The 24,921-nt window shown below is 45.9% G+C and overlaps 1 long non-coding RNA gene across 2 annotated transcripts; it reads right to left on the bottom strand.

Annotated features, from left to right (window-relative positions):
- Positions 1-321: 321 nt before the first annotated feature.
- On the bottom strand, positions 322-23,476 carry LOC148758711 (uncharacterized). Of its 2 annotated transcripts, XR_016020936.1 has the most exons (5): positions 19,273-23,476; positions 18,445-18,543; positions 8,648-8,744; positions 8,379-8,544; positions 322-5,743 (listed from the first exon to the last, which is right to left on the bottom strand). It is a non-coding gene; the product is annotated as an uncharacterized LOC148758711 (long non-coding RNA). The 2 variants fall into 2 exon arrangements; XR_016020935.1 differs by having other exon boundaries at positions 18,445-23,476.
- Between the last annotated feature and the right edge of the window lie 1,445 nt (positions 23,477-24,921).

The raw sequence follows: 24,921 nt of genomic DNA on the forward strand, positions 1-24,921 counted from the left end.
AATTATTACTTTTATTATTAGTGAAAAGTAGTGATTCTCAACTGGCTGATTTTGCACACCTACGCTGGCCCCTGGGAGTCACCTGGCAATGTCTAGAGACATTTTGGGTTGTCACAATTTTGGAGAGGAATGCTAATGGCATCTAGTGGGCAGAGGCGGAGCTATATACTATGGCTTTTGTGGGCCCTACACACTTTTACCGTCACGAGTCCCTTCTTCTGTAAAAAACAAACAAACAAAAAAATTAAATTATATTTTAAAACTTAGTTGGTATGAAGAGGAATATAATCCCAGCTGGTTTCATTATTATATGTTCTTTATTATTATATTCTTTTTTATCTAGCGCATGCACATTTTCTGCACATCGATTTTAAAGTTAAATTAAAATTAAAACGTTTTTGTAAGCCCATAAAAGAATCATGAGCCTTAGGCACTGGGTCTACTGTGGCTGATGGGTAAGTGGTCCTGGGTAAAGGCCAGGGAGCCTGTTAAATGTCCTACAGTGCATAAAACCCCCCAAAACACAGAACTATTCGGCCCCAAATGTCAATAGCGCCTAGGCTGAGAAACCTCTTATGAAGGAAAAGTCCAGAATATTAAAGCCTGGAAACTGAATGTGGGAGCTCCCACAGCAACTGTAATGCAACACTGGAAGAACATAAACTTTTGGTAATTAGCAAGACTTTGGGGTAGGGAAGAAGTCGATGAACATAGCACACACTTTCATTAGAGCATTCATAAAAAATCCAAATGTGTTTTTTCTTTTTTTCTCCAAATGGTGGATAGAGCACGGAACACATATTTTGTTCATAGTCAGCTATGCAGGCAATGGGCAACACTTCATTATTCAGACAAATTGGGGAAGTCCCATGATGCCTCCTGCCTCGTGGTCAGCTTCTCATTATCATGAAACAGAGCTTGTTGCTCAGCAAAGCAGCTCAGAGGTACTGATGCTGAGCCCTTCACCTGCCTGCTAAGGTGTCCAGGCAAACCTGCCCCCGGATCGGATCAGTTTCCAGGATGACTCTTCTAAGAGAGGTGTCGGGTAACACAGAGTTCTGAGTTGGGGGGGGGGGTCTGTGTTAGTCAAGGTTCTCCAGAGAAACAGAACCAACAGGGTAGTGTTGGGGAGGTGGGTAGGAGAGAGTTATTGTAAGGAATTTGCTCATGCAATTATGGAAGCTGATGAGTCGAAAATCTGCAGAGTAGGCTGGCGGGCTGGAGAGCTGGAGAGAGTTGCAGTTTGAGTCCATCTGCTAGTAGAATTCCTTCCTACTGGGGGAGGTCACCCTTTGTTCTTCAACTGATTGGGTGGGGCCCACCCACATTAGGAAGGGTAATCTGCTTTACTCAAAGTCCAACAATTTATACTCCAATTTCATCCAAAAACAAACACCTTCACAGCAACATCCAAATGTCTGGGAACTGTGGTCCAGCCAAGTTGACACATTAAATTAACCGTCACAGGGTCTAAATTGTTTTTATTCTCTGTTGCCCCTCTCTTTCTCTCTAAATGACCAACGAATGACCCTGCTGGACAGGGAAATACACAAGGTTTCACATCAAAAGGAGGCAGTTCGCATTCATTGAGTGCTTACTGTACACAGGTATTTGCAAACACGATTTCCTGTGGTTCTCACAGGAGCCCTTGGGGGGCAATACCAACCTCATCTGATAGTTTTGTCACTTGCCCAGGGTCTCACAGCTGGTCATCAGCAGAGCCAGCACTCAAACCCAGGTCTCTCCTGAACCAAAAGCCGTGCTCTATTGACTCCCACTTGGCCAACAGCTACATTGGTGACACCAGGGGAAGGACAGAGGCAACCCAGATGGAGGAAAGAACACTGGATCAGAGTCACGAATGAGTGGGAACCCTTTGCAAATCTGTCACCGCTCAGTTACTGCGACCTCTGTTCCTGCTTGTCCCCAACATTCTCACACCAGGCTCTCTGTCTCCTGTACACACACACACAAACACACACAGAATATTTAGATAATGCATATGAGGTGCCCAATAGTGCATGCACATTTTTTTGCATATTGAAATAATGGTAGTTGTTATAATAATAACTATAAATAATGTATACGTGCTAGTGAAATGGTCCCATGTCACAGGTAAGGGAGGAGGGGCATAGGAAACAAAAGGGTAGGGGGAAGTAACTTAAAATTAATGAAACTTTGGAGTTTAACCCATCTGATACCACAAAGTCCCTAAATAAATGATCAACAGCTTCCCTTTTTCAAAGAACACATTGTTCTCGCCCCTTTGGTGACCCTCATCACAGCCTGGTTAAGGGGGAAGGGCAGGGACCCTCTGCCCTTCTGATAGGTGAGAAATCTGTGGCTCAGACAGGCTGAGTGCCCTGTCCAAGGACACACAGCATTGTGCTCTGAGAATTCGAGCCAGGCCTCCTTCCATTGCTGTCTCCACAGAGAATAGACAGCCCAGGGAAGGGAGAGTCTGGAGGGTCTTTAAAGCATTCGAGTATCTGCTTTCTCTGTCTCTCAGGTCAAATTGGGATCCAAACTCCTTCCCCACAAAGGGGGAACCACGAGAATTAGCGACAACCTCTGCAGTGGTCCCCTCCTGGTACTTGGCACAAAGTGTGTAATAAATAAATGGTGGGTAATAAGTAATTACGTAGCAGTTGCTATTATGATCACCATCATTCTACCTTCCAGGTTCAGCAGTTTGCACTGCAGCACACAAAATCCAGAGGCCCTCAATCGAGAGGGGGGATAAAAAATGCCGGTACAAGTATGTCTTACCGTCCTTTGTTCTACCCCATTCTTCCAAATGTCTCCCAGGCCAGAGATTTCCATGGCGGCTACACAGCGATTCCCTATTTTTCACCTCAAATGTTCCTATTTACGGTCTGCAAATGTTGGCTGGGATGTGAGGTGAGGACTTTTTTCATTTGCACCCAGAAGGCCCATAGCCATTACATCATTCTGAATTTCCCGGGCTTGTTCATGACGGTACACCCACCCTCCCTGGGCAGACACCCGCTTTATTTTCTGCATGACATGCGAGGCCAGGAAAATTCAGCACAATAGCCGTGATGTTGGAAGGAGCTACAGAAGGAAGACCCAAAATCAGGATCAGACCTTCAGCTGGGATGGAGAAAGGCAGGCTTCTAAATGATATGTGGGCTGGGGAACCTGGCCATTCCCCAGCAGCATAAGGGCAGAGGGCTTTATTTTCTTTGAAAATATGTATTTTTCGCTTTGGGGAAAGACATTGGTTGAGTTCATCACACCCCTCGTTTCATGGCTCACTCTCACTCTAGGTCCATTCAAGGCATCTATCTATCTTGGTTCATTTACTTACTTCTTCCCTTTTATTCTCAGCCCCTACCCATCCCCCTCTCCCATGGGCAATCATTCCAGTGCCTGTGACTTTGTGCATTGTATCTGTGCGAAAGTATTGAATTTACATAAGCAGTAATGGGTCACGGGTCTCCTGCTTCTTACTCTTTTACTCAGCACTATGTTTTCAAAGATCTAGCATTACACAGCTAACTCCTGCGGAGTAAGTATTCCGCAGTGTTTGTCCACCACACTTTATGCACCCATTCCGCCAGGACAAGCACCTAGGGCTACCTCTGAGTGCCCTGCATTCAATGCCCAACTTGCAACCCTATGATGAACAGCCTGTATGTGTCACCTTATGGGGAGATGTGTGAGAATGTCTTTGAGAAATAATATCCCAGGTGGAATTCTGGGTTGTGGGGTGTACATATACACCCCATAACCAGGTGACTCTCTAGGATGGCTGCATCCCTCTAAACGTTCCCACCAGCCAAGCGCAAGGTTTTTTCTATATCCCCGCATCCCCGCCAACGTTTCGCATTATCCTGCCTTCTTTTGTTTTGCCAGCCCAATAGGTATAAGTGATATCTCATTGCTGTTTTAATTTGCATTTCTCTGTGTGCTGCTGAGTTGGAGACACCTCTTCATTCGCTTGGTAGCCTTTTGGGGTTTCCTCCTCCATGAATTGCCTCTTCATCTCTCTTACCCAGTTTTCCCTTGCAGTTCCTATTTCTCCTTGTTTTGCAGGGATTCCTTGGGATAGTTTCCATATTGGGCCCTTGTCCATTTCGAACATTGCAAACACCTTCTCTCGGTTTTTTATCTGTCTGTGAACTTGCTCCAATGTGTCTTTCACTGAACAGAAATCTCGAATTATATTATAATCAAGTCCATCCTTTTTTTTCTTATGGCTTGTACTTTTGAGACACACACACACACACACACACACACACACACACACACACACACAGTAGTTTCCCGCAAAAAAATGATTCCCTGTATTATCTCCTATATTATCTTCTATTGATAGTCAAGTCTTACTTTAGAGTTTAAGTCTCACTAGTTAGGGAACCTATGGCTCTATTTGCCTCCATTTGATGGCTCAGTTTTTCCAACCCCAGTGACTATCCATTCTTTCCCCCACTGATTTGTGGGAGCACCTTCATTGTATCTTGAGTCTCCATATGCACACACGGCTCAGTCTCTGAGCTCTCTATTCTGTTCCATTGGTCCAATGAAATGTTCCTTTTCCATGTTTCTATTACATGCCCAGGGACAGGAGGCTCACTACCGAAGACGATAGCTACCAGTAATGAAAGAAACACAGGCATTAGAGTCAAGCACTTTTGTACACTGGCCCACCCTGTATGCCAACTTATCACCCATGAACCTCAGTTTCCTCATCTGTAAAGTGGACAAAATATTTAGCTGTCATGACCGTATGTGATATATCCCCACGCAGGGCCTAATGCAGCAAGTGGTCCATAAATGTGAACTTTTGCAGTTAGTCTTATTGCATCCAAACATGTGTCCTAGTAACTTCAAAATTCCACACTTTGATAATGTAACTTCTTCTATCTGAAGGCTCCTAAAAGTTGATAGGAAAGGGACATTCCCTCCCTCTGTGTCTCAGCTTCCACATCCGTACAATAGATGGTGCCACTAGATCAAAGCTTACAAACTGCTTGCCCTCAGCCAGTTTGTGACATGTTTGATGTTGTTCATGCGGTTTTTTCCCTCTTAGAATCCAAATCTATTCTCATTTATAAAAGGGCAGATTTCACCTAAAAATCTGGAGTTCTGGCACCTCTTGAAAAATAAAAGGTTTAGCAATACTGGGTCTATTTCACTCATGGCAACAGTCTGGGGTAGCTGATCCATGCGACCCCCACATGGGGCATGAGCTCTCAGTCCACCACAGCCCCACCCCTCCCCACTGTCCTGCTTCACTCATTGTCTCACCTCTGACCTCACAGTTCTTAAGATATAAGGGTTCCCTGCTCCTTGCACCTCTCCTAGTCTGTGAGTCCTGGAAACCAGGAGTTGCTACTCAAAGCAGAAACGTCCTTGATAAACTACCAGAGGAGACTCTAACGACTGATGATTTGCTATGGTCTTTACTTAAAACAGAAGCGCCTGGACTCTGAAGGAGACCATAGCCACCTTATTAAAGTTAGTGGAAAGGCTACTTTGATTTGCAAACCCCGTGAAGACAGTGGCCAAGTCCAGGGCTGAAGAGGACGGGAGCTGGGAGGCCCTCATAGGAACCTGGTGGGCTAGGGGTGCCCCCAGGACACAACCACGTCACATAGTGGTACCAATCTATCTTTGCTGGGGATCTCCTGACGTATTTCACCAGGCATCTGAAGCAGACCTTCAGGAAGTAGGTAGTCTGGAGAGGTAAGGCAGGGGAGCCACGTAGACACAAAAACTGAAAAAAAAAAAAAAAAAAAAGAAAGAAACAATCACACTATGGCCCATTCTGGAGATGGAGTTGGCCCTTCCCAGTTAATTTCTGCAGGACTTCTGCGTGTGCCAACAAAATTCTCTCACCAAGTGTCTCTCAGTATAAACCATGCAGCAGAATGACAGAGCTGGCATTTAACTGCTTATGCAACCTCGGACAAGTCACCCTATGTCATTGAGCCTCAGTTTCCTCATCATTAAAATGGGAATAACCAGAATACCTATTTCCCAGGGTAGCTGCGCTCCAGTTAATGGTCTATGGATGACAAAACTGAGGCGTGGGCAGGAAAACTGACTTACAACACACCTGTGCTTTTGAAAGTCCACATGGCCGGCTAAGACGTAAACCAATTAATCAAATCCAAGGGAAAACTTATTAAGAGGAGATCTCCAATACAAACAAGAGGGTACTATTTAACCAGGAAAATAGATAAACAGAATAATACTCAGTGCTGGCCTCGCTGCAGTACGATGGAGACACGTGCATGGCTGTGATGGGTCTGTCTTGTCACCACAGATGAGAAACCACGTCACACAGTGGGCTCTCATTATATGTTTGCTGGACTGTTGACCTTAAAGTAATTTGGCAATTGTCTGGAGGGCTGTTAAAAATGTTCATTGGGGCAGCCAGATGGCTCGGTTGATTAGAGCGCGAGCTCTCAACAACAAGGTTCCAGGTTCAAGTCCCGCATGGGATGGTGGGCTGGGCCCCCTGCAACTAAAGACTGAAAAGGGCGACTGGACTTGGAGCTGAGCTGCGCCCTCCACAACTAGATTGAAGGACGACTTGGAGTTGATGGGCCCTGGAGAAACACACTCTTCCCCAGTATTCCCCAATACAATTTAAAAAACAAATGTTTGTTATCTTTGTTCACTTTGGCTTCTCTGGGAATTTTCCAAGGACGCAATCTTACAGGAAAAAGAATGTATGTGAACTCACTATGTGCGTCAGGAAATGCTTTACAATGTTTTCTAGAATGATGCAGAGTACTGGGTTGAAGAGTGAGGGCTGGGATCCGGCTGCTGCTGCTGCTGCCCACGGGAGTGTTTGACGTGGCTATGAAGAGCTGAAGGTAGTCTACAAGCCTGGTAATGGGGACACGTACAGAAACGAGGTACCTTCACTCAGTGGTGTTTGAAAGAGACTGGGTAGCAGAAGCGAAAATATTCACATAATAATGTTAAGTCCAAAAAACAAAATAAAAAAATATTACGGAAGCGTTGATGAAACAGAAGGAGAATGAAAATGGCTGTCAGAATAGTAAGATGAGGGCAGACTTTAAAGTTTCCTTTCTGTGATTTTTATAATACGCACACCTCGAGGTGAAACACTGCGTTCTGCAAACCCCTGAAACTCAGACTGGGGTCTCACCAAGGACTTGCTGATCTTTTTAGACTCAAAGCCTCCCACTAAGCACCCACTACGTGCTAGGTACGCACAGAGCAAGGCACACTCTGCCATGTCAACGGGGAGCTCCAGTCCCCACTGATGAGGCCTCAAAGGGGACCAAGTGTCACAGTATCTAGAGATGGAAAACAGAGCGCAAGGAACTTGCCCAAGGTCCCACGGCTGAAAAGGGAAAAGTGGGGGTTGAAGCCCCATATGACCTGTGGACAAATTCTGGTCTCTTTCCAGCACCCAGGGTCTTCCAAAGAGATGGACCATGGAAGAGGGCATTAAACGGCCTTGAATGACAATGCCCAAGGTCTTCCTTACTCAAGGCTTTACAGTACTTGCAATGACCTCTGGAAGAAAGATGCTCCTTTAGAACAACGAGAAAGCAGGCCTGGGGCTGAGAACCCACCCCAGACAAAAAGAAGGAGCTGGAACTGAATACCTCTGCTGTGCTTTCAGTAGTCACATCATCTTTACGGTCATTTCCTCTATGATCATTTTCATCTCTGCATGGCAGGCAACACTTGTGTCCCTTTAACCGTAGTGATGGAAAGTTTCCTTTGTGTTTCCTCTTCCTCCATCATGAATTTCGGAATGCATCTATTTCTGGATTTCAGGCTTCTGAGACTTTAGGTTTAACCACACCTCTATCACAGTGTTTTCATTTATAGAAAACCTGAAAATCCCGCCATCATGGGGCAAGTAGGGTCCACACATTCAATCACAAAAAATGTGTTGCATTGTTATGAAGTTACTGAAAACAGATCAGCTGATTGGGCCTAGGCTGTTTCATTTTTAAACAAATGCATTTAAGTTTTAAAACATGAAACAATTTATAAAAATATTAAGTGAACCATCATACAGGTGTCAGTCTGATGTGCAATGTATACAGCTAGCTGGTTGACATTTTGGCCATGTCACCTTAGCTCAGGCCTCTGAGCTTTGCAGACAAATTGTTCCTCACTGGCCTGGATTCAGGGTGCTATTTGGGGTTTCTTCTGAGCCACCAGCTTCTCTGAGGACTGGAATTCGTTTGCTCTACTGGAGCTGCTTGACTTGGAGCCTTTCGCCTAGACTAATCTGTCCCACTTTAAATTACAGCACTGCAGAAACTCAATGACAAAAGAGAGAGCTGGCCAGTGGCAGGAAAATACCATTGGAAGTCAGAAAAGCAGCCAAACCCTTGGTAAGCGGATTAACTCACTCAGCCGCTGGAAGGTGAGCCTTTTGGAGATGGCATCCAAGTCAGGAGGTGGGCCAGCCGGCTGTCTGTCAGGTGGGCTCCTTAATGCAAATGGAATGTGGGTTTGGAGCTGTGATGCAAATCCAGAGGGGCCAGGGATGGAATGCTCAGCAGTCACTGTTTCAGCCTGTGAATGCCAAGGTGAAGCAAATTTGAAATTACAAGGATGGGGAAAAAGCAACAAGAATAGAAGCAGGTATCTGGAGGGGATCTTCCGTGGGCTCACTTACCCTTGCATTCCAAACCTATTATCTTTAGTGTGTGTAAAGGAACACTTTCTTCAGAAGGAGTCCCATGACACTCTGAGGAAAAATTAGAAGCAGTGTGCTGGGCAGATAGAAAATAGACAAAATCCATTAACATCATGGAAATTGCACAGTTAGATCAAATACTAGAGTTGGAATCCTGACTTAATAGATCACTACCCTTCCAGTAACATGTGTGTGCTCAGTGTGTGTATTATTTTTTAAAGAAATAGTTTGGCTACTATCCTTCAAGTATCCAAGGATACCTGAAAAAGATAGTCTAAGACAGACTACCCATCCATTCCTCTGATTGCCTAAGCTCTCAGTCTGTATCAGGTTAAAGCATGAAAAAGCTGTTTCCTAGACCACAAGAACTTAACTTCTTACAAAAATTCCTTTACTAAATTGCACTGAAGTAATAACATCCTTTGCTTTTATATTGGAATGCCATGGCATCTTTAGAAAATCCTATGCTGCTTAATATTTTCATGGGTAAGAATCCTCATGAGAAAATACTATTTGCAACATTTGAAACAAGGATTACTTTATCTCACTTAGAAGATTGGTATGTTTCCCTTAATCGGACAAGTGTTACATAATTCATCCTATTTCTATTTTTGCATTGGCTACTAGGAAGCTCAAAGTTAAATTATTTGTTTAAAGACCAGTAACAATATTGGCCTAAATTTTGAGTATGATCATTTTTCTACTTACTTCAATATTTTTTAACAATCCTCAAATAACAATTTTAATAGTCCTATTATGTCTGAGTCTGGTATATATCATATCTGTTATTTATCAGATATATCATATATGCTGTATATTATATCAGATCTCTTTGCTGGCAACTGACAGATATCCAACTTAAGCAATAAATAGGGGAGGGGAATCTTATTGGTTCATATATCTGAAAAGTTGAAAAATTCAGGGTAGATCCAATCATAAAACCTAGAGACAAGTAGAATAGACACAGAAGCCAGCCTTGAACAGCTCCCAATGACCAAAGCTAGAACAACAAAATATATAACATAGTATTGAATTATAACCCAAAGTGTAAAATAAAAAGACATGAGTCCATACTTAGATAAATGAATAAATAAATAGGGACAAGAAACAAATCTTTCTTACAAAAGCATTTCAAATTATATATGTAGATACTCCCTTTCTAGGAGGTGGACCTTAATTCCTCCTAGTTCCCCAGCTTGAGGATAGGCTAGAGTTAGTGACTTGCTTCTGAAGAGCAGGGTATGCGTCCTGCCTTGTGAGGATGCAAGGAGAAAACGGCTCTCTGCAAACCAGGACGATATCCTCACAAGAACTGATCAAGCTGGCATTCTGATCTCAGACTTCCAGCTTCCAGAACTGTGAGAAATACATGTCTGTTGTTTATAAGCCATGCAGTCTGTGGCATTCTGTAACAGCAGCTGGAACAGACAGAGACAATAGTACAGAGAGCACCGTATGTCCCTCACCCAGCTTCCCCCCGTTGTTGACATCGTACATGATAGCGTCATGTGGTACATTTGTCACAAGTAAACCAACCTTGGCACATTGCTCTTAACTAAACTCCAGACTTTATTTGAAGTTCACCAGTTTTTCCATTAATGTCCTCTTTCCAATCCAGGTACCACATCACACTTAGTCATTATGCCCTCTTAGTCTCCTTTGGTCTGTGACAGTTTCTCAGACTGTCCTTGTTTTCCTGAGCTTGACAGTTCTGAGGAGTCCTGGCCAGGTATCCTGTAGAATATTCCTCAGCGTGGGTTTGTCTGATGTTTTTCTCATGGTTAGACTGGGGTTACAGAATTTCGGAAAGAATACAGTACCATGGAAATGTGCCCTGCTCATCACATGATGTCAGGATTCCTGACATCAATCAGTGTGACTCAGCATTGGTGACATCGACCTTCGTCATGTGGGTTAGGTGCTGTTTGCCAGGGTTCTCCTCCACAACTAAGATGGACACTGCTACTGGACTTGGAGCTGACCTGCGCCCTCCACAACTAGATTGAAGGACAACGACTTGGAGCTGATGGGTCCTGGAGAAACACTCTGTTCCCCAAGATGCCCCAATAAAAATAAAAAAATAAAAATAAATAAATAAAATAATAGCAATAATAATAAAATGGTAGGCCTAAATCCAATTATGTCCATAATCACATTAAATCTTAATAGCCTGAACACTCCAATTAAAAGGTAGAATGATCAGAACGCATAAAAGAGACCCAACTATATATTGTCTAAAACTGATGTACTTTAATTATAAAGACAGATAGATTGAAAATAAGTCGGATGGAAAATAATTTACCATACAAAATTAAGCCTTCAAAGGATGGAGTGACAATATTAATATCAGGCAAAATACACATCGCACAGGGTATTAGCAGAGATAAATTACATATAGACACACATATGTAATCTTGAATAGCAGCCTACATAAGGTCATCTTCCTCAAAAGGTGTTAGGTCTGTGTTTGTCCTAGTCTTGTATTTCCCTTTTACGCTTTTATGTGGCTTTCCAGCCACTTCCTCTCCACCGCCCCCCCCCCCCACTTAAGCAATGCTAACACCCTACTATTTATCTTTTCCACATTTTCCCCATGCTTGTAAAATTATTTCTAAGCATATAATAAGTACACACATACATGTATATATACACATATAAAAGTGTTGTCAATATTTTGGGAAAACGTGGGTTCATACCATCCTACCATGCACACTTCACTTCAGCTTGTTTGCTCTTTCAATCCCTTATGTAGATCACTTCAGATCCCCAGATACAGTGTAATTTATTATTCTCAATGAATTAGTATTAAGAATTATCCATCACTATAATGGTAATGAATTATTACAAATTATCCACAATTTATTCAGCATTGAATACACAGTCTTGTTATTTATAAGTATTCCCAGGTGTGGGATTCTGGGCCACAGGGGCTGTGTTTGTGATTTTAATACATTTTGCCAGATTAGTTTCCGAAAAGGTCCTGACGATTGCACGTGCACCAACAACGGAGGCATGTTTACCTTCTCCCCGGCACAGGAATCAGATGCTACCTGTTCGGCCTGAACTTCTGCACTGGCCCTCGTGGTTGGTGTAGGGGCAGACGCCGTTCTCCCCTGGAGCTCACACACATTGTCATGGGGCTCCAGGCCCACGGCTTCTCCAGCTCCTGCCCTGTCTCTTCCCTCCGGTTCCCAAATCCTAGGTCAGGCTGTGCATGAATCTGTTCATGTCCGCCTGCGCCAGGGGCTTCTGTGAGGACACACCCAGCTCTTCTGCAGTTCACCTACAGCATCAAGGGTTGGAGGAAATGAAAGACCAACGTGGGATCCCATGAGACGCAGTCTCCTGGTGGGTTCCAGCTTAGCCTTCCAAGTTCCAACTTGACCTTGAAGGCCCCCACAGTGCATTCGTCTTCTCTTCCATCCTCCAGCCCTGCTGTCCTGAGACCCACAGCCGACTTGGGGACAACACACTGGCATAGACTGTTTAACTGGTTCCCATTCACATGTGAGGTCTATGGTAAAACCATGACTAATACACCACCGTCGCTCTCAACACAGCTCTACCGTAAAGCAGAACTTTGAGCCTTGGTTGTTATGCTAATACCAGCTGTTACTACCACCAGCCATCATTTAATCCACAGATTGGAATTCACCAATGCCATTGTGCAGCAAGTCAATTCAGCAAACATATACTGAGCACCTACTGTGTGCTCTCTGTGAGGTCTGTCCTCCCACTAGTAAGCCTCCTCTTTTATAAAGACAAAGAAAAGGGAAAATCTTGAGATAAGGATGTTTAAAAAGTTTATGCTTGTAGTTTTAGCAATTTCATATTAGATTCACACTCCAATTATTTTTAAGGAAAATAGACCTTTCATTGGGCAAATAATAAGATGACCCAGCGAACTGCCAGCTGCCGGACATAACTCTTTGTGTGGGTGATTCCCTGAGAGGCTAAGATCTAACTAATTGCCTGATGCTGACTTTCTTTAGAAAAAGAAAAACAAGACTATAACACACTAACATGAATCAATATCTTCAGAGTTTCAACAACAGTTTAATTTACACCTAACACTTGGATATGCACATGTTTGAGACACACTCTTGTCACCTATTTTTAATACAAAATAAATAAGACAGCAAACCCCTGTTCATCCCATGGAGGTCTCAAAGCATCTCTGTAAATTTTTGATGCTCCCCCCATCAAAAGGTGGGGTCTAATTGCCCTCCACTTGAAAATGGGCTGGACTTCGTTACTCTCCTGGAAGTGACTGTGCTTGATTTCTGAGGCTCATTCCTAAAGGGCAGCCCAGGCTCTGCGTGGCTCTCTCTCTTCGCAGACATGCACTTTTGAAGCTCTGAGCCACCCTGTGGACTCCAGCTACCCTGACGGCATCATGCTGGAGAAATTGCGAAAAGAGTCCACACAAAGACTGACCTGCCCTCGGAGCCCCAGCTGACCAGAAAGACATGTGAGCCTTCCCAGTCAGACACATGAGCAAGTAAGCACCTTCAGATGGTCCCAGCCCCAGCCTCCATTCTGTCATACCCGTATGTGCGACACTGCATGAAAACCACCCAACTGAGCCTAGTCGACTGCAAGAGCCATGAGAGACAATAAGATGGTATTTTAAACCACTAAATGTTGGAGTGGTTTGTTACGCAGCAATAAATGAGTGGGAGATTCTGAGTAGAGAAATAAATAGCATAGTCACACTGTTCCCAGGGCTCACAGTCTATAGGGAGACAGAGACACAGTTTCAACACAGAGACACACAGACACATACCTAGAAACAGCCAGCCTGAAAGGTCACCCAAGAGATGTGAATTTAAACCTTAGCACCCTATGGAATGTACTCAAGGTTCAAAGAAGCACAGAGACAAGACTAGTCTGGCTTCCCGATTTGAATTATGAGACATCTCACATCTTGTATCTAAAAGCAACAATGAAAAAAGCTTTTATTTAAATAACAGCCCTATGTGCAAAAATATTGGGAGCCCAAACCACTCCTGAAGCACAAAACATGCAGTTGGCTCCCGTGTTACATTTGTGCGGTGACCGGCACAGATGAGCGGACGGCTATCAGCATAGGACGGCACTTAAAGACTGCCTCTCCTTACCGTTCCACATATGTGCCGCTGTACGTTCTGAAAATGTTAGCATGGATTTCACACACACCCTTCCAGATACTGCAAACTTTTCCAATTGGCAGCTCAGAAGGGAAATATTCCTATTGCACACATTGGTCTAAGGGAAGGAGGCAGAATGAACGCGTTGGAGGGCCTGCTCTATAATGAATAATTTGCATCATCTCACTGGATCACAGGTCAGTCCTGCCAGGTAGAGTCTGTGACAGTCACCATACAGACATAGGAATCAAGTCTCAGGGAGAATGCGGTTTACTCACGGTCAGCAAAAGGCAGGGCTGGGATGTACAACCGACTGTTCCTACCCCAAACCTCTTTCTGTTCTGGGTTGAATTGTATCCCCCAAAACGATATATTGAAGTCCTAACCCCCAGGATCTCAGAATGCGACCCGATTTGGAAAGAGGGTCATTGTAGATGTAATTAGTGAAGATGAGGTCATACCAGAAGAAGAAGGTCCCTAATCCAATATGACTGCTGTCCTTATAGGAAAAGGAGAAGACACAGAAAGAGTCACACACAGAAGAAAAAGCCTTGTGACGACGGAGGCAGAGACTGGGGTGATAAGGCCACAAGCCCAGGAACACCCAGGATTGTCAACCACCACCAGAAGCTGGAAGAGGCAAGGAGGAACCTTCCCTTAGAGTCTTCAAAGGGAGCAGGGCCCTGCCAACACCTTGATTTTGGACTTCCGGCCTCCAGAACTATGACAGAATAAATTGCTGTTCTTTTAAGCCACCCAGCTTGTGGCACTTTGTTACAGTGGCCCCAGGAAGCTAACACATACCATGGTCCCCTGGAGTTGTGAGCTGCAAAGGGCGCTCACACAGCCCTGATTCTGATGACTTATCTGGACCTTGACAGTTGGAGGTAGAAGCAGTGGGTTCCACAGAAATCTGTGAAGGATTCAGTCTGTGCTCACATCAGGCCAAGCGTACACTGATCCCATTTGGCCGGACTGAAATGGTCTGGGATGGCCTGGGTGTCTGCGTGTCAGGAAACTTGTTTTACAGAAGGAGCTGGGAATTTTTTGTTCCAGTGTGTACTATATCACAGAAGTTTTTGTTTATCCAAAGGATTTTCCATGTAAATAAAGACATTTGCAAATTGATTTAGATTAATCAGGTGTGACTGCTGGATAAACAGAGGGAAAAACGCTGTCACTGAGATCCGGGAGCTGGAACAACCAGAACCCTGTGCACAGGCCGGCCTGCGACATTGGCAGTGGCAGTAGCAGGACTTCTGTGGTCCAGGAGAGAAGATGAAAACCAGAAAGGGAAAGAAACCCGAAAACATGAAAAACATCTTGGGGTGTAATCCCAAAAGAGGCAGCCAGGCTTAAAGGTCACCCAAGAGATGTGAATTTAAAGTATGGGTCCCCCCAACCTAAATCTTACAGATTCATGCCTTCTGGCCTCTCCCACTCCTTCCCCACCCCCAGACACATGCATAGAAACAGACACACACAGACAGAAACATACACAGAGACACATAGATACACAGACACACACATACCTTCACCCTTGGGCACAGGGATAACTGCACATTTAAAGTATTTTTTAGAGAATAGAATTCATGTATTTGGCATCCAGTTAAATGAAATATTAAGTGAATATTTAATGAATAATAATTATTAACTGACATATGCTGAGCACTCAGCACCGTGCTCAGATCAGCCAGTCTCCAGCCAACTCCCGGACTTGAGAGCAATAATAAATAGATGCGCTTACAGCCACTGAGTTTGGGGATGGTATTTTACACAGCAAGAGCTAACTGACAAACATTATATTCCTGACTGGTGAGATTCAATATTGTAAAGATGCACCTTCTCTACAAATAAAGGGTGCGTGTGGCTCCAATCAAAATACCAACAGATATTTATTTCTCTGGGACTTTTAAAATAAATTATAAAACAAAATGAGCCACTAAAAATTTGGGAAAGAAACTAATGGAGGAGGATAAGATTTTCCCCCATCAGATATTTAGAGGTACCATAAAATTAGGATAGTTACATAACATAGCAACAGATAAATGAACCAATGGAACACAACCACGGGGGCAGAAAAAATGATAGATAGATGATAGATGGATGGATAGATAGATAGATAGATAGATAGATAGATAGATAGACACAGGATGCTACAGACAACTATAGATAATGTTACATTACAAATCAATGGTCGGGGGGGTGATAGGTTGTACAGTAAATAGCATTAGAATAACTGGTTATCACTTTGAAAAACATAAAATTAAACTCTTACATCACCCTAGATACCAAAATAAATTCCAGATGGATTAAAGGCCTAAATGTAATAAATCAAACTATAAAAGTACTAGAAAAAAGTACAGACGACTATTATCATAATCTTGGGATAAAGCAGGCCCTTCTAAGCAAGACATAATCCAGAAGCCATTAAGAAATAGACTCACAAATTTTACTCCATAAACATTAAACTCTCTATACAGCAAAAGACCACAGACAACGTTGAAATACAAATGACAGTTTGAGAGAAAAGTATTTGCAATACATATAAGGGACGAAGGACTAGTTGCCCTGGCTTGCTCAAAGCTCTGACAATAAGAAAACCATCACTGTCCCATCGAAAATAGGGACAGGTATGAACAGACAATGCATGCAATAGGGAGAAATGCCAACAAGCAGTTAAAAAAAAAAAAAAGGCTAAAGAGCCCAGCCTTTCTATTGTGCCCCTCAGCCTGGCACAAATTCATGACTGACACCTGCAGTGTGGAGAAGCAAGACTGGCCAGAACTTCTGCAAGTTGCTGTCCTTCCAGACCTCCCCTGGTGGGGACGAATAGGATCCCTGCACAGTGGTCTCCGGGCATTAACTATGTCAGTTAAACATCGGGAATGGCTTCCTAAGCAGCAATAAAGAAATGGGCCAATAAACTAAGGTATATCGGTACCCACTGCGGACGCGGACGGAGAGAGAAGTGCATGAGTTGTTCATGATGGATTGTTTAATGAAACACACGGGAAAAGTATTGAAGAGGAAGAGAGGATTTTCACCCCTTACTAGATCCACTTCTGAATAGTTTAAATTTTTACATAGGCATGTATGATGTATGTAATCCTACAAGAAAGAAAGAAAATAATAAACGTGGAGGTGAATGAATACTTGTGTTTGGCTCTGAGATACAGTTGGATATAGATATAGGGACAGGGACAGGTATAGAGGTGACATAGCAGCAGATGTAGATTTTAACCCCCTCACCACTTTCTGTTTTAAGAATTCACTGTCCTTGAAACCTAGGAACCGTTCCTCCCTAAGGGAGCCTCAGAGCTGTGCATGTCCCAAGCCATGAACGGAGCTGTCACCAATTAAAGGCACAATCAACCTCATCTGCCTGATCCGGTGACACCTTTGTCTCAGTGAGGACACCGGGAACTCCACTCCAAGCGGAAGAAAAGTCAGGGATCCATCCCTGTCAAGGAGCACAGTGCCACTAACGCCCCACTAATCCAGCCCTGCGGCCCCATCCTGGGATTCTGTCCCTCTGCGTCCAGGCTACCAGGGCCTCTCTTCCCCTCCCCCGCCCCCAGCCTCTTTAAACTCCACCTGGACACTCTTTGTGTGGCCCCCTTGGAAAAGGCTTTAGGGCATGAATCATTAAAACCTGTATTAATTCTGCAGTCTTTCCTGACTCCACCTCTTTGTCTTCCCAGGTAGAATAACAATGCTGACAGTGACAGAACAGGTAGCACTGAAGCAGGGCCAGGCTCTGCGCCCTCCTTGGTGCTCCCCTGGGCCCTGCACCAACGGCTCTCCTCATTGTCACTGCCTCCAGGGAATTCATTTGTCAGCATCTGTCTCCTACCCTGGCTGGGGCCCTGCCCTTCTTGTCTTTGTATCCCAGCTGCTAGCAAAGGACAAAGGTGTTGGAGAACGGAAGGGGAAAAAAGGAAATGAAGGACTAAAGTAAGGGAAAGGAGGACAATTCAAACAGGACAAAGAAAGGGAGGGCACATTGTCGGGTCCTGAGAGCGAGGTGATGGGGGCAGAGATAGGCAGCCCTGGAGGTCAAGAAAGGAAGTGATCACGTTTCGTAATTGACCTTCGTCCTAGTGTTCGCTAAAAGCAGCTCTGTTCCCAAGGACTCCTCGTTCACACGGCCCCCAGGGTAGAGTCCTATGTGGACCTGGATACAGGCTCCACCGTGTGCTGCCTCAGTATCTCCCAGCCTGGAATCTTCCATCCTGCAAGTCTGCCCTCATGGCCGGCACCCCTCACCTCGCTCACAGCGCCATCCTGAACCACTCACCCCAGGGCACACCATGCCCAATTCCCAAAGTTGTTCTGGTCAGCTTGGCCCTGGACTGCAGGCCTAGGTCCCCACCCCAGCCTCACCTTACCCTCTTGACCTGAGGCTTTGGAGCTCTTCTCGGGAATGAGAAGAGATGTGCTCAGCCCCTTCTCCCAGTGCACCAGGTATCCTGGGACACCTCTGCCCTGGACTCTGGGCTCCGCTGGTCCTCCCCTCACAGATGCGGCCAGTTATAGTGAGACCCCGGACGTGTCCCACACCTCTTCCTCCCTGAGCCTCCATCCAGAACATTCCTCGTTCTACCTCACCCATTATCACAAGCAATCACTGGGAAAATGAGTCACTCGTACTTGCCGTCATTCCAGGGTGGGTGTCTTTTTTCCAAGCACGCAGACCAGTTTCACATAGCTTGCATTGCACCTCCCAGATGCTCTATCATGGGTCTATAAAAAGAATACTTAGATGGAGGCAAAAATATGGACTGTTATCAACGTCATATTCTGCCATTTCACATCCAATTCATTTGAAGAGTTCACTCATCTCTCCCTCTCTGACGGAAAAGGGAAAAAAAGTTGCTTTCATGCTTCCAAGCTTGCCGTAATTTGCGCCAGAGAGAACAAAGGGGCATGAGTTATTAGCTCTGTTTTATACCGGAGGCAACCATGTCTCTGAGAGAGTAAACGGCTCGCCCGTGTCACCAGGCTCTAGGGGCCTTGGGAAGCAGAGCCAAGCTGCCTGGCTCTCCATCCGCAGACGACAGCTATTCCCACCACCCCATCCTGCTAAAGCACTTTTACTGCCGTCTGTCGGCAGTCACATAATTTGGACCAAATGCAGACCAACCCCGCAGGACAGTAAAAATAGAGACAGCCTCAACGACGCAATTGAATGGGATCGAGATTATTGAAAATTGCTCATTTCCAGTGAGGATCCGAACAAAAACAAGAGCAAACCAGAGAGTACGCTATCATTCTGGAGGCTTCTGGGGACGAGTGTGTGCAAGAGGCCACTGCACGCTCAGTCCCCTTCACCTTTGCTCTGAAAACAAGCCGGTCTTCGTACAAGGCAAATGCGTCCAGATTTCCAGGGGCAATGACGCGAACACCCCATGCAGTGGAAAGAATGAGCAGCCTTGAGGTCAAACACCCTTCCCTGCAAAGAGACACACCCACCTTTCGTGGCTGGCTGGCTGGCGGTCACCTCCATCCTGTGAAGATGCTGGTCTGTATCCAAATGACCCCTCTACTTGGAAGCCCTCGGCTCCGCTCTGCCTGGAAACCGTTGCTATGTGTGGGGAAGGTTTTTCCCCCAAGTGCTGAATGTAATCGCAGGCAGTGAGAAGGCTGCATGTGCCAGTGACATCCCCACGGGGCTGGCTTTTGGATTATTAAAAAGAACACAACAGTTTATCTGGCCAGGCTTGTAACCTTCCAAAGAGAGACAGAAGTTGATGAATGGGAAAGAGCAGTGCTGTTTGGGAACAAAAGGATGGTGGCCGTCCCGAGCTGGGTGTTCAAACGTTCTCCTCTGAACCAACAGAGATAAGAAAGGAGGGTAGGGGGTAGAAACACAGCCTCCAGTCAGATAGAAGTGGTTTCAGGGCGCCTCCCTCACACTGCCTCGCTGGGAGATCTCCCCCTCTCTGAGCCTCAGGCCCCTCATCAATCAAATGGAACAAATGATTGTCCCTACTTATAGGGTGAGGCTGAAGTGAAGCCTGGACACGTAGTGTACAAATGTCCACACTGTGCCTGCATGGCATTCAGTGCTCAATGTGTGGTAGCTGTTACTCGCAGCATTCTTACGGATCTCTGTAGATGGCTGAAACTCTGATGGACAGTGTTAATAAAACTGGGAAAAATCATGTATGACTTAAGAAGTGCAGCATCTGGTTGGCCAGATCTGTCAAAACGTTGGTTCCCTTGGTGAAGCTAATCAAAGGGGGTGTCTCTGGAGTGCACTGTGTCCCCTCCAAATGTGTATGTTGAAGCCCTACTCCCCAGTGTATTTGGAGAGAAGGCCGTTAAGGAGGTAATGAAGGTTAAGTGAGGTCATATGGGTGGGGCCCTGTTCTAATAGGATTAGGGTTCCTGTAAGCAGAGGAAGAGATACTAGGAGTGTGTGCGCAGAGGAAAGGCTATGTGAGGACAAGAAGATGAGGTGGCCCTCTGCAAGTCAAGAAACCAAACGTGTTGGCACCTTGAGCATGCACTTCCAGAACTGTGAAAAAATAAAGTTCTGTTCTTGAAGCCACCTCATCCAAGGCATTCTGTTATGGCAGCCAGAGAGGACGAAAACAAGAGGTCTCCAGTCCTGTGTGTCATTTGCTCTTTCCAGGGTTTTCATCTCCCTGGCACTTGCAGCCTACCCCTTGGGTGCCAAGGGACGGCACTCAGGCCTCAGAGCATCATGGGTACATGGAGGTCACCTCGGCCTGACCGCATGGGAGTGCCATGGGGGACGTCTGCACAGACCTTCTTAGAAGGGTAAGCAAGAGAAGCATTTCCTACTCTGCTGAGACATGGGGTCACAGCAATTCCTCCCTTTTCCTTACCTCCTGGCATGGGTACAGTGGTGGCCCCCCAAAATATAGGCCACATCCTAACACCAGGAACCTATGATGTGACCTTATTTGGGAAAAGGACCTTTGCAGATGACATCAAGGATGTCGAGATGAGATCATCCTGGACTTAGGGTGGGCCCTGAATCCTATGACAAGTGTCCCTACAAGAGAGAAGCAGGAGATCTGACACAGGGAAGATGGTCATGGGAAAGTGGAGACCGAGATCGGGTCGATACAGCCACAGCCAGACGCCTGGAGCTATGGGAAGCTGGAAGCCACAAGCCACAGAGTGTCCCCTGGGGCCTTCAGAGGGAGCAGGGCCCTTCCAACACCTTGACTTTGAACTTCTCGCCTCCAGAACTGTGAGAGAATATATTTCTCTTGTTTTAAGTTGCCAAGTATATGGTAACTTGTTACAGAGCCCACAAGAAACTGATACACCTTCTCATCCCCTCCTCTGTAGTTCAACCCCTAATCTTAGATTAATGAACAAAAAAAATCGTAAGGCGCAAATAACATCATAATACAAAGTTCCTAACGACAACAGCTGCCATTTCCTGAAGATTTGTTCCTTGTAGGCACTGGGGTCAGTGAGTTACATCCATTCTCTCTTTGCAGAGGAGGAATGTGGAGCTCAGAAAGGTTAGGAGACTCGCCCAAGGTCACAAAGCTCACACCTAGCAGTGCTGGAATGAGACCAGAGCTTGTCCAGCTCCGCCAGTGCGATGTTGAATCAGACCTCCAGGGAACAGTGGCAAAACACTCTGTGAACCCCAACCCAGTGCTTAACGACCACAACTGAAGTTGAGGTAATAAACCCCAGCACAGCCAAGGAAGTGGTAGTTCTCTGGGGTTCGTAGCAATAGGATTTTATCTCGGTGAACATTCATGGGTCTGGGCAGGGGGATCAAAATGCCTGTAGGTTCCCTGGTGACCCAAACACCTGGTCATATTGCATGAGCCCAATCATTCATCAACAATCCAAATTCTTTAGCATTCGTGCCCCACCCAGTAAGGGAGCCACAAAACACATGGCAGAGGCCATACGTCTCTGGTTAGACCAATGACTAGGCCAGTGAAAAACAGGTACTTCCATGAAGCAACCTAAATGTCGGAGAGGCCAGAAAACAGAGGTAAAGAACGTCAAAGCTGAAAGGGACACTGCCTGGTATATTCCAGTCTTCATGCTGAGGGGACACCAACATATGATTCTAAGACTGTCACAGCATGTTCACATCCATCAGACTGTGTGAGCCTCTCAACATCCCAGGCAGGTAGACAAGGCAGGACTAAAGACTCTCCCTAACAGATGGGGAAACTGAGGCCCAGAAGTTGCACAGGGCTGCCAAAGGTCACCAGTCAGGAAGTGGTAGAGGCCCGACTTCTGACAGCTAATCCAGTTCTCTCTCCTGCCTCCCCACCCCGTCCTCAGTCTGAATGTGAAGCCTAACTTTGTAATAATCAGCAATGAAAGGGATGAAGAGGGGGGAGTGGAGCTGACCTGCCAGGACGCAGGTTGCAGGACACATCAGAGGTTATGCTCTTGACCTCCCTCACCCGGTGCCCAGTCCTGTATCTCAGGCCAGAGTTGCCCTCAAAGGCCCCTGGAAAAGCGGCTGGACAGGTGGAGGGAAATCCTGCTCAGAGGCAGTCCCACCTCCCCACTGCTGAGCTCAGAGAAGGGTTTGTTTGGCTTCTACCCGCCCACAAGAGCCCTTCCCCTGGGCCTGGAGAGCTCGGCAGAGGCAAGCAGAATTAAGTAGCTGTTCTTGGGCTGCCTTTTCCAGAAGAAAGGTCAGCCTTCTCAGCAAGAGCAGAGGGAGGGCCGAGAGACCACTACTTCCAGCCTACCACAGGCCCCACCACGGCCTTCCAATGCTAGAGGCTCACAGGGGACCCAGCTCATGGACCCCTGCCTGCCCCTCACTGTTCTCACTCAGAGCCTGTAGCCTTGAGGGCCACACAACCCCCCACATGTGACACTTGCCCCAAAGGGAGGTAGTGGGGACACAGTGACAAGTTGCATGCAAAAATCACTCATAGACTGCCACGGGCTTTACAAACACTCACTGCCTTCATTATCAAAACTGACCTGTGTCCCATCCTATGAGACAAAACAGCTTAAAAATAAATCCATGCCACTGAGTTAATATAATTCCTCCAGGTTTACCTTTTGCCAGAGTTCTTGAGTAGAGACAACCCCTCTGTCAAGGGATTATGAAAGGAGCGAGATTCTATGAGAATGCCATGGAAATCAGTACAGAGGTGGGGAGGGTGGTGGCAACAGGTATTGGGAGCAGCTCTGCTTTCTTGAAGTCTTAGAAGCTCATGGTCACTGGCAGACATGAGGTGTGACTTAATTTGGCAGGGGGACATCATGGCAGTAGGGCTTGTAGGAGTTCTAAGCATGTCCAAACATCATTACAAACTCTTAGAATCCCCACGAGATCAGGCCAGAGTCACTGAGGCCTAAGAAAGGCTGGAGTGAGCCAGGAAGACTGCCTGGAGGACGTGGCATTTGGAGAATTTGGTTCCCAGGAAGAGTATGAGTTTGGGCCTCACCTGATGCTGAAACAAACATGCTGTCATACCCGGAAGAGCAGTTATACTCCTGAGCGCAGACAAAGCCGGATACCAATGGAAAGTTGCAGGGCTTGGAAGACTTCTGCTTTTCCCCTGTGACTATGTGATCGTAGGAAAGCAGCTTGATCCGCTGTAAAATGGAAAGAACAATCCTTGCCATGCCACATGCCATGTTTATTTTAGGGACAGGTTCTATAAGCTGTAAGATATTGCACGCATGCCTTGGCCAGTTTTGTGAGGAAGGATTGGTGCTTAAGGCTGGAGAGAAACTTAGAACATGGGGTGGGGGGGGGTGGGGGGGGTAGGGGGAGCCTTGATGTGTCAGCGGCCCAAGAAATACAGCATCTGGAAAAATCACTTTGATGAACTCGACTACCAGCCACAAATCACTGTATTTTAAAACCCATTCCAAATTAAAAAAAAAAAAAAATCTTCTCTGCAGAAGGTTCTGAGTGAGACGTTTTTCTCTCCTCCTGTAATAGCAGATGGAGAAGACGCCAAGCAGATGCTGACAAGATATGGCCCTGCAGGCCTCTCTTGGCCAGAAAGGCCTGTGGTTGACAGTGGACGTGAATGTTGTGTTAGCAGGACGCTGGTCACCTCCGTGGCTATCCTCCGTGGCAGGGAGGGAAACCTGCTTTGTAGGCTGGTTTTAAAACCGTGAACTGAGCCATGCACAGTGCCAGACTGCACATACCCACCAAGTTCCTGCCTTCAATCCTTCCAGTCTCTGCCCAGCCAAACCCCGTCACTGGCGGTTCTTTTTCACACACTGCCTTCCCACCTTTAAGCCTTGGCTCAAGCTGTTCCCTCTTCCCACTCCCCCCTGTCATCACCAGGTGCCTCAAACCACGTGCCTCCAATGATCCCCTGCCAAAAGCCTAAGACCCTTCCTCTGCCCAACCACAGCATGTCATGGGGTCTCCCACCTTCCACCTCAGCACTGGTCATTTAGTATTGGATCAGCCTAATTCACGTGCCTGAGGATGGACACTGCTCTATTCATGTTTGTGACCCAACTCAGCACAGGGCCTGGCATTCAGTAGGTACTTGGCGAGTATTGGATGGAGGGAGCTAACTGGTATACAGAAATGATGCGGTGTGACAGTCAGGCAGGCTCCTCTGTCATGTGATTGAGGGGGCCTCCTTGCTAGCCAAATACTAACCCACCTGCAACTCTCACCTCCTCCAGGAAGCCTTCTGGGGTTGCGGCTGTCTTCCCTCTTCGTCTCCTAGACAATGTCACATCATTGAGCATTTCTTAACATCCCATTTTCTATTGTTCAGAAACTGTTTCTTGCACAAGCAGACTACATCACCAAAAGAGCAGCTCCCAGACATCAGGTGCCATATTACATGTATTGGGCTTCCATATCCAGCCTTATATCCCACCCCTCACACCCCTTACCAAGGAGACTAACACTGTGAAAGGAGATGAGGCATCAGGCAAATGGGTGTAAATCTTGGCTCTATCCCTGATTAGCACCAGCCTCCATTTCTGGTTTACACTCTAAACTTTAGACAGGGGTCCACAAACTTTTTCTGTGAAAGACCAGATAGTAAATATTTTCAGTGTTATGGGTCCTACAGTCTCTATTGCAACCACTCAACGCTGCCATTACAGGGGGAAAGCAACAATAGATAATACGCAAATAAATAGTCACGGCTGTGTTCC

Source organism: Rhinolophus sinicus, chromosome 3, assembly GCF_057876585.1.
Source record: "Rhinolophus sinicus isolate RSI-liver-muscle chromosome 3, RSI-T2T, whole genome shotgun sequence".
NCBI lineage: Eukaryota > Metazoa > Chordata > Mammalia > Chiroptera > Rhinolophidae > Rhinolophus > Rhinolophus sinicus.